This window comes from Siphateles boraxobius, unplaced genomic scaffold (genome assembly GCF_051911475.1).
Source record: "Siphateles boraxobius isolate OS27281-9 unplaced genomic scaffold, OSU_SipBor_1 1, whole genome shotgun sequence".
In the NCBI taxonomy this organism is placed as follows: Eukaryota; Metazoa; Chordata; class Actinopteri; order Cypriniformes; family Leuciscidae; genus Siphateles; species Siphateles boraxobius.
Window position 1 is genome coordinate 2,520,600 of NW_027508699.1, and position 14,913 is coordinate 2,535,512.

Sequence of the window (14,913 nt, forward strand, 5' to 3'; positions counted from 1 at the left end):
TTTCGTTGACTAGATTCATTTATAGTTCATGATTCTTTCCCATCTGTTTTGTGTGTAGTCTGCCACTCTGCTTTCGTACGCAAAGCCTTCGTCGTAGGTCCAGTGCAAAAGCAAGAAGTGGCTTTTTCCCCTTAGGCCACTGGGCCTCTTGCTCACAGTGCTTTCTGTAATTTCAGCCTGAAAGGGCACATGCACGGGCAGGCAAGAATGATTCACTTACAGTCAAGATGCACACAAAAACCCACCACTACAGCTATCCGAGGTTTGTCCGTACTATGCTAACTCAGATCTTGTGGTCATTATTGCTTTGAACAAACCATCATTGAATTTGTGGAACATCCACAGGCCACTGGGCCTTGTCTGGCATGCTTTTCCTTTGATCAGTAATATGCCTTCAAGGGGTTTCTAACGCTCGAACAACTACACTTTCCTATCTCGACGCCAGGCCGTGGTCCGTCTTTGAGATGGGCTTCACTGAATTTGTGCTGCCCTCCCGAAAGACTTATTGTAGAAGAGGCTCGTTGGTCTTGGGGTATGAATCTCGCTTTGGGTGAGAGAGGTCCCAGGTTCAAATCCCGGACGAGCCCGGGGATTTCAGAACGAGCAGCAAGGTTGGATCCTTCCTTTTGCAGCACTTTGCCAAACTCAAAACTGTCATGTTTTTGAAATCCTTATTACTGCTTGTGTTCATCTGTACTACAACATAGCCAAGATTCAGCCAGATGACAAGCGCTTATTTCCTTGCACAGAACGTACTCAGAATCGCTGCCTGCCAGGGAGTGTGGCTCCCTAACGACAAACGCTTTCTATTAAAACTAGTGCCTTCCCATTCTGTAAGAGGCCAGCATTCAGTGACTCTACAAGAGTACGCAAGTAGCCAAATCTCTTGCCAGTCAGGCAAGTAGCCAAATCTCTTGCCAGTCAGGCTCGTTGGTCTAGGGGTATGATTCTCGCTTTGGGTGCGAGAGGTCCCGGGTTCAAATCCCGGACGAGCCCAGCAGTTTCAGATCATGCAGCCAGTCCGATGACAACCGTTTATTTCCTGCACAGAAAGTACTCTGAATCGCTGCCTGCCAGAGAGTGCAGCTCCCTAAGGACAAATGCTCTTATTAAAATAGTGTCTGCTCATTCTGTTTGAGGCCAGTGTTCGGTGACTGTACAAGTGTACGCAAGTAGCCACACCCAGCGTCCCGGGTTCAAATCCCGGACGAGCCCGGGGATTTCAGAATAGTCTGAAATCTTTTTCTCTGACTATGTATGCAATTGCATATGATACCACAGGAAATCTTCTTCATTTTTTTTCTTTTTTTAAGCTGGGTGATAAAACAAATTGTGCTCTTCCTGGTTTATGAAAGGCAGAGTTTTCCCTTAGAAGATGACGGAGAAGAAAGCTCATTCTGACGGAGAAGAAAGCTCATTCAGAAGCTCAAGCCCGCTTGAATGAGTCCAGTCAGAAGCGAGACTTGCTGAAGTTCTCTCTGGAGCAGAGACTCAGTGAGTTGCCCAAAAATCACCCGAAGGGCAATCTGATTTTGGAGGAGTTAGTCATGTTGTCCTCCCCACCTCTCAGCCCCTGCCCAAGCATCATGTTTTCAACCACTTCATAGTCTGGCCATTTACTTTTCTTTATCAACCACTTCATAGTCCGGCCATTTACTGCAACCCACATAGTACTTGACGTAACGTTCTGCAGCATCAGAGGCTGATGCTTTGGCAAAATTGAACTTTTTTCGCAGGTCTGTAGATGCTGTAGTGGGATTCAAAGCATTTTAAATCGCTCTTAACTGAATTACCCGTGGCTCTTTTGCAGAAACGCTAAGCACAGGTATACTTGTTGTTCTGTAGAGTTTCTTTGAACAACTTTTCATTTACTTTTTGCAGCATCGGCTTAGAGCTAGCGCAACAAGCACGCCCTAGTAACAGCCTCCCTAGGTAGGAGGGTGATGCCTTTTAGTTCAAAGTCAAGCCTACGGCATAGCCTATGTGCGGCGGTTTACATTTAGAGCCCGCCATTTCTGTTCCATGTGTTTTTCTCCAATTACACAGCCATTTTGGTTGTATGGACAAAACAAACGTATCAATGATGTTTTTCGTTGACTAGATTCATTTATAGTTCATGATTCTTTCCCATCTGTTTTGTGTGTAGTCTGCCTCTCTGCTTTCGCACGCAAAGCCTTCGTCGTAGGTCCAGTGCAAAAGCAAGAAGTGGCTTTTTCCACTTAGGCCACTGGGCCTCTTGCGCACAGTGCTTTGTGTAATTTCAGCCTGAAAGGGCACATGCACGGGCAGGCAAGAATGATTCACTGACAGTCTGATGCACACAAAAACCCACCACTACAGCTATCCGAGGTTTGTCCGTACTATGCTAACTCAGATCTTGTGGTCATTATTGCTTTGAACAAACCATCCTTGAATTTGTGGAACATCCACAGGCCACTGGGCCTTGTCTGGCATGCTTTTCCTTTGATCAGTAATATGCCTTCAAGGGGTTTCTAACGCTCGAACAACTACACTTTCGTATCTCGACGCCAGGTCGTGGTCCGTCTTTGAGATGGGCTTCACTGAATTTGTGGCGCCCTCCCGAAAAACTGATTGTAGAAGAGGCTTGTTGGTCTAGGGGTATGATTCTCGCTTTGGGTGCGAGAGGTCCAGGGTTCAAATCCCGGACGAGCCCGGGGTTTTCAGAACGAGCAGCAAGGTTGCCACAGGAAATCTTCTTCATTTTTTTTCTTTTTTTAAGCTGGGTGAGCTTACTCTGGGTCATTCTGACGGAGTAGAAAGCTCTTTCAGAAGCTCAAGCCTACTTGAATGAGTCCAGTCAGAAGCGAGACTTGCTGAAGTTCTCTCTGGAGCAGAGACTCAGTGAGTTGCCCAAAAATCAACCGAAGGGCAATCTGATTATGGTGGAGTTAGTCATGTTGTCCTCCCCACCTCTCAACCCCTGCAAAAGCATCATGTTTTCAACCACTTCAAAGTCTGGCCATTTACTTTTCTTTATGCAATTGCATGTGATACCAGAGGAAATCTTCTTCATTTTTTTTTTTTTTTTTAAGCTGGGTGATAAAACAAATTGTGCTCTTCCTGGTGTATGAAAGGCATTGTTTTCCCTTAGAAGTTGACGGAGAAGAAAGCTCATTCTGACGGAGAAGAAAGCTCATTCAGAAGCTCAAGCCCGCTTGAATGAGTCCAGTCAGAAGCGAGACTTGCTGAAGTTCTCTCTGGAGCAGAGACTCAGTGAGTTGCCCAAAAATCACCCGAAGGGCAATCTGATTTTGGAGGAGTTAGTCATGTAGTCCTCCCCACCTGCTATGCAAGTAGCCAAATCTCTTGTCCGTCAGGCTTGTTGGTCTAGGGGTATGATTCTCGCTTTGGGTGCGAGAGGTCCCGGGTTCAAATCCCGGACGAGCCCAGCAGGTTCAGAACAAGCAGCCAGTCCGATGACAAGCGTTTATTTCCTGCACAGAAAGTACTCTGAATCACCGCCTGCCAGAGAGTGCAGCTCCCTAACGACAAATGCTCTTATTAAAACTAGTGTCTGCTCATTCTGTTTGAGGCCAGTGTTCGGTGACTGTACAACTGTATGCAAGTAGCCCCATCAAGCGTCAGGCAGGCTCGTTGTTCTAGGGGTATGATTCTCGCTTCGGGTGCGAGAGCTCCCGGGTTCAAATCCCGGACGAGCCCAGCAGTTTCAGATCATGCAGCCAGTCCGATGACAAACGTTTATTTCCTGCACAGAAAGTACTCTGAACCTCACCTTTAGTATGAGTTCAACGGTTCTCTGACTATGTATGCAATTGCATGTGATACCACAGGAAATCTTTTTTTCTTTTTTTAAGCTGGGTGATAAAACAAATTGTGCTCTTCCTGGTTTATGAAAGGCATTGTTTTCCCTTAGAAGTTGACGGAGAATAAAGCTCATTCTGATGGAGAAGAAAGCTCATTCAGAAGCTCAAGCCCGCTTGAATGAGTCCAGTCAGAAGCGAGACTTGCTGAAGTTCTCTCTGGAGCAGAGACTCAGTGAGTTGCCCAAAAATCACCCGAAGGGCAATCTGATTTTGGAGGAGTTAGTCATGTTGTCCTCCCCACCTCTCAGCCCCTGCCCAAGCATCATGTTTTCAACCACTTCATAGTCTGGCCATTTACTTTTCTTTATCAACCACTTCATAGTCCGACCATTTACTGCAACCCACATAGTACTTGACGTCACGTTCTGCAGCATCAGAGGCTGTTAATTAACCTCTATGTGCATTTCACTCACCTGTTTCATAGACACACCATGCAGCCGGCCGTTCCAAAAGGCTGATTACATGGCAGTTTAAAACGTGATACCACCCTGTCGTTCCATATCCAGATAAAAGCACAGGAGACGTCGCTACCTTGTCTGGCATTCTTTCGCAGAAGCAATGCCATAGTCTATGAGGCTCAGCCGAGACGTGATCTTTGCTGGTTGAAAACTTTACCCAATACCCTGCTGGGATGACTTGAAATACAGTCAGCCTTGGCAATTTTGACAGTCTCTTAAGAGGCGTCATGACTAGTTGTAAAAGGGAATTGTACTTTTGCTTTTTTTACGTTCTGTTTTTGCTGTGGTGTCGAAAGCATTAGCTTGAAGGTGGCTGGTTTAGCCAGGATTTGGACCTCCCTTGAACGTGTTATTGTATTTAAAATGATTATATCCATTTACCAGGGGGCTTATTGTATTGATCCGGATCTCAACAACGTTTTCAGAAATGAACATGAGCTTTATATACAGCTATAATTAAAAGCTTGCCATGAGCTGCACCCCTGCGGTTGACCTGTCCTCTAGGCTCCCTGTGAAACTAAACACCAAGGATGGGACTCAAACCCATGCGCACAGAGCACAAAGGATTAGCAGTCCATCGCATTAACCACGCAGCAACTCGCCTGCATGTAAAGTTTTTCTGCATCTATCTTTAGTATGATGACGTTGTAGTTGGAAGCAAAAAGCATTGCCAGGCACACTTGGCTTTCTTGAACACTAAAGACATCAAACGACGAGGATGGGATTCGAACCCACGCGTGCAGAGCACAATGGATTAGCAGTCCATCGCCTTAACCACTCGACCACCTCGTCACTCAACGGCACATCTGCCCGAAGCTGGGGTGTGGTGTGTTTCTGCAGCTATTTTAAGGCTGATGTCGTTAAAGTCGGCAGCAATGTCATTTGTACGGCTTTTCCATGCGCAGTTGGCTCTCTCGAAACACTAAAGACATCAAACGATGAGGATGGGATTCGAACCCACGCGTGCAGAGCACAATGGATTAGCAGTCCATCGCCTTAATCACTCGGCCACCTCGTCACTCGCCTGCACAACTGCCCGAAGCTGGGCTGTGGTGTGTTTCTGCAGCTATTTTAATGGTGATGTCGTTAAAGTCGACAGCAATGTACTTTGAACGGCTTTTCCATGCGCACTTGGCTCTCTCTCCCTCGTCTCATTTTTGGGCTCTCATTTGTATGCTTTCATTACATAGGAAACAAAATATACTGTTCATAGCCTTAAAAAATCGATTTTCGCCTTATTTATTTTATTAAAATGTCACATAAATCAGGCCAGGAATGATTTATTAACAAATCCCTCTGAAAATATCTTCAGAATACTGCTAAGTGTATAACTGGAAAGTTTGGTGTACATAGGTGCTACACAGGCTGAGAAGTTTCTACTGGAGAATGACAAAAAACTCATTTTGAGAAAACGGCATTTAAAGATTTAAATAGGGGAATTTAATACATTTCTATTGGAAAACATTTTTCAAAAACAGAATAAATGCTCAGGCCCTTAGTAATAATAATATATAATATTTCAAGCTCATGAAAACTGATTATTTAATAACATGGCATGCATATAAGGCCTACAACGGCAGTAACTCAATTAATTAACATTGGTGTATCATGCACAAAGTTGCCGACAAAACCCACGCTGGGCAGTTATGGACACAGAACAATACCAACAGTAGCTGTCACAGCTTTCTAAAGTCTAATGATCCATTCCAGCACCATATGTAGGTCCCTCTGACATCTCTTGCTGGTGCCTTTTCACTTTCTTGTCTGTGCTCACAAGTTTTCGTTTGCGTTTTGCACTTGCGGACTGAATGGCGTTTGCTTTGGACACCCCTCATTTGCATTTTGTGTGCCACCATGCTGCATTCTTTGCAGCAAGCTATCACTTGACATGCGGTGATAAATGGGGAGAAGTTTCTGGCCCACCTCGTGGGATAGGTAGTTTGCAGCATGTCGTGTGTGGCTTTCGGGGGTCTCATTTTTGTCTTCTGCCCTCCGATACCAACACCAAGATGGATTGCACCTAGTATGTAATGGTGTTTCATTTGTTGACATGCAGTGGAGAAGGCCTGCCCATATCTCTGCTTTCATTGTTTCCAGTGACCCCTGGTTATTCAAAATTGCCCCCCTGTAATAATTTTGCAGTGTTTTGCATTTCTTTTTGCAGTCAGTTTCCCCAAACCCTTGCCTCCCAATTTGCGTTCGCCACTAAATTTTCTGAGCGCTGTGCCCATTCGCTTGTGAGCATGGTTTATACATTCCAGCTTTACAATCTCATGCCCAGGGTATGGGTTTAGTGACAGTACTTCCTTAAAAGCAGAGCTATCCCCATCTGAGAGCATCTCAGTGTACCGCAGCTGGTGGCGACTGACTGATCTAGTCCACATCCTCTTTGCTGCCTCTTGCTCCATTGCCTTACTAGACCCTGTGAAATTCTTTGCACAGTCAGTGTGCGTCTCCCTCCAGCTGTCAAATTCCTCCACAGTCACTTCCCTTCATTCTTGGCACTTTGCTTTAGGACACAAGCATGACAGTAAGAGGATAAGACCTCAAAGTCAATGACAAGTCCTGTAAGAATGTCGATACAAACACCAATGCCATAATGGGAAGTGAAGCCTCTTTTTTGCCAGGTGCCATCAAAAGAGACACCAATGTTAATTACAGCATCAGCATCCTCCCTCAGCAACTCTGCCAACTCTGGATCAACGTCTGTATAGGCCTGTCTGATCTGCTCCCTAGTCTTGTGCAGTGACTCCAGGCCTCTCTCAATTTCTGCCACTAAGATTAAAATGCATGTTGTGTCAAGAACTGTTCCTTTTTTGTTGAGTTTATTGAAACAGTACATTTGAGTGGCAATTTTTTTTTTTGAAAGGACCAGGGAGTAGACCATGCAGTCATAGCAGCCAATTGGACAAGCAAACAGTAAATGACTAAAGAATAAAGCCATCCTATGTTTTACTATTATAACAGATTCATAATTGTGTGTGTATGTGATGCAGCCTACTGTTAATGTGTATGTGTATGTATGCGTGTGCGTGCGTGCGTGTGTGTGTGTGTGTGTGTGTTCAATCCAATAAAATATGTTCACTGTTACAACAACACTATGATAAATGTAACAGGTCATTAGACCTCCAAAATCAACATCCCTGTCCTATCCCTATTTCGAAAGCCTACCTGTGACTCTCTTGTCATGCCTCTGGTATGTTTTCAGGTGGAGGGAAGGGATCCCCAACACCTTGCTGACCTTCCTCAGTGCTGCATATCCCATCCCTAATTCATGGGCTAAAAGCACCATGCGGACGTTCACGTCAAAAGCGACATCACCTCTCGTTTCGCTTTGCAGCCGTGTGGATATGTAGATGCTTCGCCTATACACATTCTCCCCTTTGCAATTACTGCACTCTAGAAGCAAACTGCTACAAAATCCATGGTTCACTGGATCAATGTTAATAAATAGACTTGATGCAGCACAATTAGGGCACAAGAGATCATTTATTAATTCGTTCAGACGTGCGACATGCATAATCAGCCACTGCTGTGTCCCACAGTCAGCGGCACTGCCATTAAACCCACCCCGGTTTCCCACCGTCAGCTTACGGGCAGATGTGCTGCTTCCTGGTGTTTTTTCACCTAACCCATCTGATTGCTTTCCCTTTCCACATCTTGCAAAGCGCAATTGCCGTTTTTTTTTCCTTGAGATTTGCGGTGTTAGCGGCATTTTCGAAAGTCTCGCGGCAAGCTAAACACGGAAGTGTCAGAGTACACCACGTGATGCGTCTGAGCGAATCACGTTAGCAGAAACCAGCAGTAGCCAATGAGATTTCGTCATTAGCTTTAAATCCCCCTTTGGACGTTCATGATTGGCTACTGATAGAAAGGAAATGCCCATTTATGGGTTACACAGCGTTGTGCATGAGACCCAGAGCTTTCCAACGATACCGGTCATGACAGACTTCAGTAAACAGACGGAGCGCTGCATGTCGCGTTAGAATGCTAACTTCTTGGTGAATTCGGGAGAAACTTACTGGCGCAAGTAAACAAAATGTAATAAAATAAAAATCTTAATGTATATTTTCAATGTTTTCTTTAAAGCAGTTTGAAAGAACACACATTGAAGAAGTAAACTAGGCCAAAATCTCAAAACTGACCACTGCATAAAAAAATCTATGTTTTTGCCTGCCGTGTCTCGCCTTAACCACGCAGCCACTCACCTGCATGTGGAGTATTTCTGCATCTATCTTTAGTATGATAAGGTTGTGGTTGGAAGCAAAGAGCTTTGCCAGGCACACTTGGCTTTCTTGAACACTAAAGACATCAAATGACATGGATGGGATTCGAACAAACGCGTGCAGAGCACAATGGATTAGCAGTCCATCGCCTTAACCACTCGGCCACCTCGTCACTCACCTGCTGATCTGGCCGAAGCTGGGCTGTGGTGTGTTTCTGCAGCTATTTTAAGGATGATGTCGTTAAAGTCGGCAGCAATGTCATTTGAACGGCTTTTCCATGCGCACTTGGCTCTCTCGAAACACTAAAGACAACAAACGTCGAGGATGGGATCCGAACCCAAGCGTGCAGAGCACAATGGATTAGCAGTCCATCGCCTTAACCACTCGGCCACCTCGTCACTTACCTGCACATCTGCCCGAAGCTGGGCTGTGCTGTGTTTCTGCAGCTATTTTAATGATGATGTCATTAAAGTCGGCAGCAATATTATTTGAACGGCTTTTCCATGCGCACTTGGCTCTCTCGAAACACTAAAGACAACAAACGACGAGGCTAGGATTTGAACCAACGCTTGCAGATCACAATGGATTAGCAGTCCACCACCTTATCCACTCGGCCACCTCATCACTCGCCTGCACAATTTCCCGAAGCTGGGCTGTGGTGTGTTTCTGCAGCTAATTTAAGGATGATGTCGTTAAAGTCGGCAGCAATGTACTTTGAACGGCTTTTCCATGCGCACTTGGCTCTCTCGAAACACAACAAACGTCGAGGATGGGATCCAAACCCAAGCGTGCAGAGCACAATGGATTAGGAGTCCATCGCCTTAAGGCGAGACACTACAGGTGAATAGGGTAAAAATTTTAAATAATAGATATCACCATGAAACCTCCTCAGTTGATTACTTGCATAAGTATATAAAAAAAATGTATTACAAGTTTTTAAATTTTTTATCTTTGATTATGCAAATTAGGCATTATCTCATTAAATATGCGCGATTTTGCATATATTTTCGGTAGATAGATCTGAACATATGATAAAGCCAGGTGCAAAATTCTTTTTTCATTTTGTTTACACACAAGATGAAAACAAAATTTCAGAGGGATTTCAGGATATATGCTTTCATTACATAGGAAATCAAAATATACTGTTCATAGCCTTAAAAAATCGATTTTCGCCTTGTTTTTTTTATTAAAATGTCACATAAATCAGGCCAGAAATGATTTATTAACAAATCCCTCTGAAAATATCTTCAGAATACTGCTAAGTGTATAACTGGATAGTTTGGTGTACATAGGTGCTACACAGGCTGAGAAGTTTCTACTGGAGAATGACAAAAAAAATCATTTTGAGAAAACGGCATTTAAAGATTTAAATAGGGGAATTTAATACATTTCTATTGGAAAATATTTTTCAAAAACAGAATAAATGCTCAGGCCCTTAGTAATAATAATATATAATATTTCAAGCTCATGAAAACTGATTATTTAATAACATGGCATGCATAAAAGGCCTACAACGGCAGTAACTCAATTAATTAACATTGATGTATCATGCACAAAGTTGCCGACAAAACCCACGCTGGACAGTTATGGACACAGAACAATACCAACAGTAGCTGTCACAGCTTTCTAAAGTCTAATGATCCATTCCAGCACTATATGTAGGTCCCTCTGACATCTCTTGCTGGTGCCTTTTCACTTTCTTGTCTGTGCTCACAAGTTTTCGTTTGCGTTTTGCACTTGCCGACTGAATGGCGTTTGCTTTGGACACCCTGAGCAGGTCTGCCTGCTTGATGGTGTTCACTGTAATAAGTGTGCTCTCCAGCCATAAGTTTGCCATCACATTAAGCATAGCTGAGGCACCCTCATTAAAAGTGGAGATGGCCATGCTTGCCGCTGCCTCGACCCTGTTCTTGCCTACAAAAACTGTTTTTGGGCAACGGGCCCATATCACAGAATTGAGGCACTCATTTGCATTTTGTGTGCCACCATGCTGCATTCTTTGCAGCAAGCTATCACTTGACATGCGGTGATGAATGGGGAGAAGTTTCTGGCCCACCTCGTGGGATAGGTAGTTTGCAGCATGTCGTGTGTGGCTTTCGGGGGTCTCATTTTTGTCTTCTGCCCTCCGATACCAACACCAAGATGGATTGCACCTAGTATGTAATGGTGTTTCATTTGTTGACATGCAGTGGAGAAGGCATGCCCATACCTCTGCTTTCATTGTTTCCAGTGACCCCTGGTTATTCAAAATTGCCCCCCTGTAATAATTTTGCAGTGTTTTGCATTTCTTTGCGGGCAGTTTCCCCAAACCCTTGCCTCCCAATTTGCGTTCGCCACAAAATTTTCTGAGCGCTGTGCCCATTCGCTTGTGAGCATGGTTTATACATTCCAGCTTTACAATCTCATGCCCAGGGTATGGGTTTAGTGACAGTACTTCCTTAAAAGCAGAGCTATCCCCATCTGAGAGCATCTCAGTGTACCGCAGCTGGTGGCGACTGACTGATCTAGTCCACATCCTCTTTGCTGCCTCTTGCTCCATTGCCTTACTAGACCCTGTGAAATTCTTCGCACAGTCAGTGTGCGTCTCCCTCCAGCTGTCAAATTCCTCCACAGTGATCTTCCCTTCATTCTTGGCACTTTGCTTTAGGACACAAGCATGACAGTAAGAGGATAAGACCTCAAAGTCAATGACAAGTCCTGTAAGAATGTCGATACAAACACCAATGCCATAATGGGAAGTGAAGCCTCTTTTTTGCCAGGTGCCATCAAAAGAGACACCAATGTTAATTACAGCATCAGCATCCTCCCTCAGCAACTCTGCCAACTCTGGATCAACGTCTGCATAGGCCTGTCTGATCTGCTCCCTAGTCTTGTGCAGTGACTCCAGTCCTCTCTCAATTTCCGCCACTAAGATTAAAATGCATGTTGTGTCAAGAACTGTTCCTTTTTTGTTGAGTTTATTGAAACAGTACATTTGAGTGGCAAATTTTTTTTTGAAAGGACCAGGGAGTAGACCATGCAGTCATAGCAGCCAATTGGACAAGCAAACAGTAAATGACTAAAGAATAAGGCCATCCTATGTTATACTATTATAACAGATTCATAATTGTGCGTGTATGTGATGCAGCCTACTGTTAATGTGTATGTGTATGTATGCGTGTGCGTGCGTGCGTGCGTGTGTGTGTGTGTGTGTGTGTGTTCAATCCAATAAAATATGTTCACTGTTACAACAACACTATGATAAATGTAACAGGTCATTAGACCTCCAAAATCAACATCCCTGTCCTATCCCTATTTCGAAAGCCTACCTGTGACTCTCTTGTCATGCCTCTGGTATGTTTTCAGGTGAAGGGAAGGGATCCCCAACACCTTGCTGACCTTCCTCAGTGCTGCATATCCCATCCCTAATTCATGGGCTAAAAGCACCATGCGGACGTTCACGTCAAAAGCGACATCACCTCTCGTTTCGCTTTGCAGCCGTGTGGATGTGTAGATGCTTCGCCTATACACATTCTCCCCTTTGCAATTACTGCACTCTAGAAGCAAACTGCTACAAAATCCATGGTTCACTGGATCAATGTTAATAAATAGACTTGATGCAGCACAATTAGGGCACAAGAGATCATTTATTAATTCGTTCAGACGTGCGACATGCATAATCAGCCACTGCTGTGTCCCACAGTCAGCGGCACTGTCATTAAACCCACCCCGGTTTCCCAACGTCAGCTTACGGGCAGATGTGCTGCTTCCTGGTGTTTTTTCACCTAACCCATCTGATTGCTTTCCCTTTCCACATCTTGCAAAGCGCAATTGCCGTTTTTTTTTCCTTGAGATTTGCGGTGTTAGCGGCATTTTCGAAAGTCTCGCGGCAAGCTAAACACGGAAGTGTCAGAGTACACCACGTGATGCGTCTGAGCGAATCACGTTAGCAGAAACCAGCAGTAGCCAATGAGATTTCGTCATTAGCTTTAAATCCCCCTTTGGACATTCATGATTGGCTACTGATAGAAAGGAAATGCCCATATATGAGTTACACAGCGTTGTGCATCAGACCCAGAGCTTTCCAACGATACCGGTCATGACAGACTTCAGTAAACAGACGGAGCGCTGCATGTCGCGTTAGAATGCTAACTTCTTGGTGAATTCGGGAGAAACTTACTGGCGCAAGTAAACAAAATGTAATAAAATAAACATCTTAATGTATATTTTCAATGTTTTCTTTAAAGCAGTTTGAAAGAACACACATTGAAGAAGTAAACTAGGCCAAAATCTCAAAACTGACCACTGCATAAAAAATCAATGTTTTTGCCTGCCGTGTCTCGCCTTAACCACGCAGCCACTCACCTGCATGTGGAGTATTTCTGCATCTATCTTTAGTATGATAAGGTTGTGGTTGGAAGCAAAGAGCTTTGCCAGGCACACTTGGCTTTCTTGAACACTAAAGACATCAAATGACATGGATGGAATTCGAACAAACGCGTGCAGAGCACAATGGATTAGCAGTCCATCGCCTTAACCACTCGGCCACCTCGTCACTCACCTGCTGATCTGGCCGAAGCTGGGCTGTGGTGTGTTTCTGCAGCTATTTTAAGGATGATGTCGTTAAAGTCGGCAGCAATGTCATTTGAACGGCTTTTCCATGCGCACTTGGCTGTCTCGAAACACTAAAGACAACAAACGTCGAGGATGGGATCCGAACCCAAGCGTGCAGAGCACAATGGATTAGGAGTCCATCGCCTTAACCACACAGCCACTCACCTGCACGTGGAGTTTTTCTGCCTCTATCTTTAGTATGATAAGGTTGTGGTTGGAAGCAAAGAGCTTTGCCAGGCACACTTGGCTTTCTTGAACACTAAAGACATCAAATGACATGGATGGGATTCGAACAAACGCGTGCAGAGCACAATGGATTAGCAGTCCATCGCCTTAACCACTCGGCCACCTCGTCACTCACCTGCTGATCTGGCCGAAGCTGGGCTGTGGTGTGTTTCTGCAGCTATTTTAAGGATGATGTCGTTAAAGTCGGCAGCAATGTCATTTGAACGGCTTTTCCATGCGCACTTGGCTCTCTCGAAACACTAAAGACAACAAACGTCGAGGATGGGATCCGAACCCAAGCCTGCAGAGCACAATGGATTAGGAGTCCATCGCCTTAACCACACAGCCACTCACCTGCATGTGGAGTTTTTCTGCCTCTATCTTTAGTATGATAAGGTTGTGGTTGGAAGCAAAGAGCTTTGCCAGGCACACTTGGCTTTCTTGAACACTAAAGACATCAAATGACATGGATGGGATTCGAACAAACGCGTGCAGAGCACAATGGAATAGCAGTCCATCGCCTTAACCACTCGGCCACCTCGTCACTCACCTGCTGATCTGGCCGAAGCTGGGCTGTGGTGTGTTTCTGCAGCTATTTTAAGGATGATGTCGTTAAAGTCGGCAGCAACGTCATTTGAACGGCTTTTCCATGCGCACTTGGCTCTCTCGAAACACTAAAGACATCAAACGACGAGGATGGGATTCGAACCCACGCGTGCAGAGCACAATGGATTAGCAGTCCATCGCCTTAACCACTCGGCCACCTCGTCACTCACCTGCTCATCTGCCCGAAGCTGGGCTATGGTGTGTTTCTGCAGCTATTTTAAGGATGATGTCGTTAAAGTCGGCAGCAATGCACTTTGAACGGCATTTTCATGCGCACTTGGGTCTCTCGAAACACTAAAGACCACAAACGACGACGATGGGATTCTAACACACTCATGAAGAGCACAATGGATTAGCAGTCCGCCAGCTGCCGAAGGACAGTCTGTCAAAATGGGGATAATGTTGAACAATGTTGAACGCCACACTCATGAAGTCCATCGCCTTAACCATCCAGCCACCTCGTCACTCACCTGCACGTCTTTATGAGGAAGGTTGGGAAACGATACTCGGTTACTAACGTAACCTCGGTTCTCTCTAGAGAGGGAACGAGTATTGCGTAAGTTTAGCTTACGCTACGGGAAAGATTCATCTTCTCGAGATACTGAAGCCAAAAAATTATCCTTAATTTTGTATAACTTGTCAACGCAGTGCAGCAGCTAGCAGACCTAGAGCAGGCCATCTTGCGTGCTCATTGGCTGCCCTGCGGGCAACTGCTGCAGCCTACCAGTGCGCCCGGCGTGACGTCACGCCCAATGAAGGGCGCCCGCGCCTTTATAGCGTCACAGCCCACCAGATAGGCGTGGCTTAGCGTATAAAATAGGGGCTGTAGGCTGAATTCTCTGTTTTTTTGACGACTGAAGCGAAGTCGCTCGTGGCGTGAGCACGGCCAGTTACGCAATACTCGTTCCCTCTCTAGAGAGAACCGAGGTTACGTTAGTAACCGAGTATCGTTCTCTTACG

General features: G+C 45.1%; 6 non-coding genes across 6 annotated transcripts; 4 read left to right on the forward strand and 2 right to left on the reverse strand.

Moving 5' to 3' along the window:
• Window positions 1-924: 924 nt before the first annotated feature.
• Window positions 925-996, forward strand: trnap-ugg (transfer RNA proline (anticodon UGG)). Its single transcript has one exon. It is a non-coding gene; the product is annotated as a tRNA-Pro (tRNA).
• Window positions 997-2,602: 1,606 nt separating this feature from the next.
• On the forward strand, window positions 2,603-2,674 carry trnap-ugg (transfer RNA proline (anticodon UGG)). The gene has a single exon. It is a non-coding gene; the product is annotated as a tRNA-Pro (tRNA).
• A 663-nt stretch (window positions 2,675-3,337) lies between these two features.
• trnap-ugg (transfer RNA proline (anticodon UGG)) lies at window positions 3,338-3,409 on the forward strand. The gene has a single exon. It is a non-coding gene; the product is annotated as a tRNA-Pro (tRNA).
• A 977-nt stretch (window positions 3,410-4,386) lies between these two features.
• On the forward strand, window positions 4,387-4,526 carry LOC143742159 (U4 spliceosomal RNA). Its single transcript, XR_013205366.1, has one exon. It is a non-coding gene; the product is annotated as a U4 spliceosomal RNA (small nuclear RNA).
• A 487-nt stretch (window positions 4,527-5,013) lies between these two features.
• Window positions 5,014-5,095, reverse strand: trnas-gcu (transfer RNA serine (anticodon GCU)). The gene has a single exon. It is a non-coding gene; the product is annotated as a tRNA-Ser (tRNA).
• Window positions 5,096-14,035: 8,940 nt separating this feature from the next.
• trnas-gcu (transfer RNA serine (anticodon GCU)) lies at window positions 14,036-14,117 on the reverse strand. Its single transcript has one exon. It is a non-coding gene; the product is annotated as a tRNA-Ser (tRNA).
• Window positions 14,118-14,913: the final 796 nt, after the last annotated feature.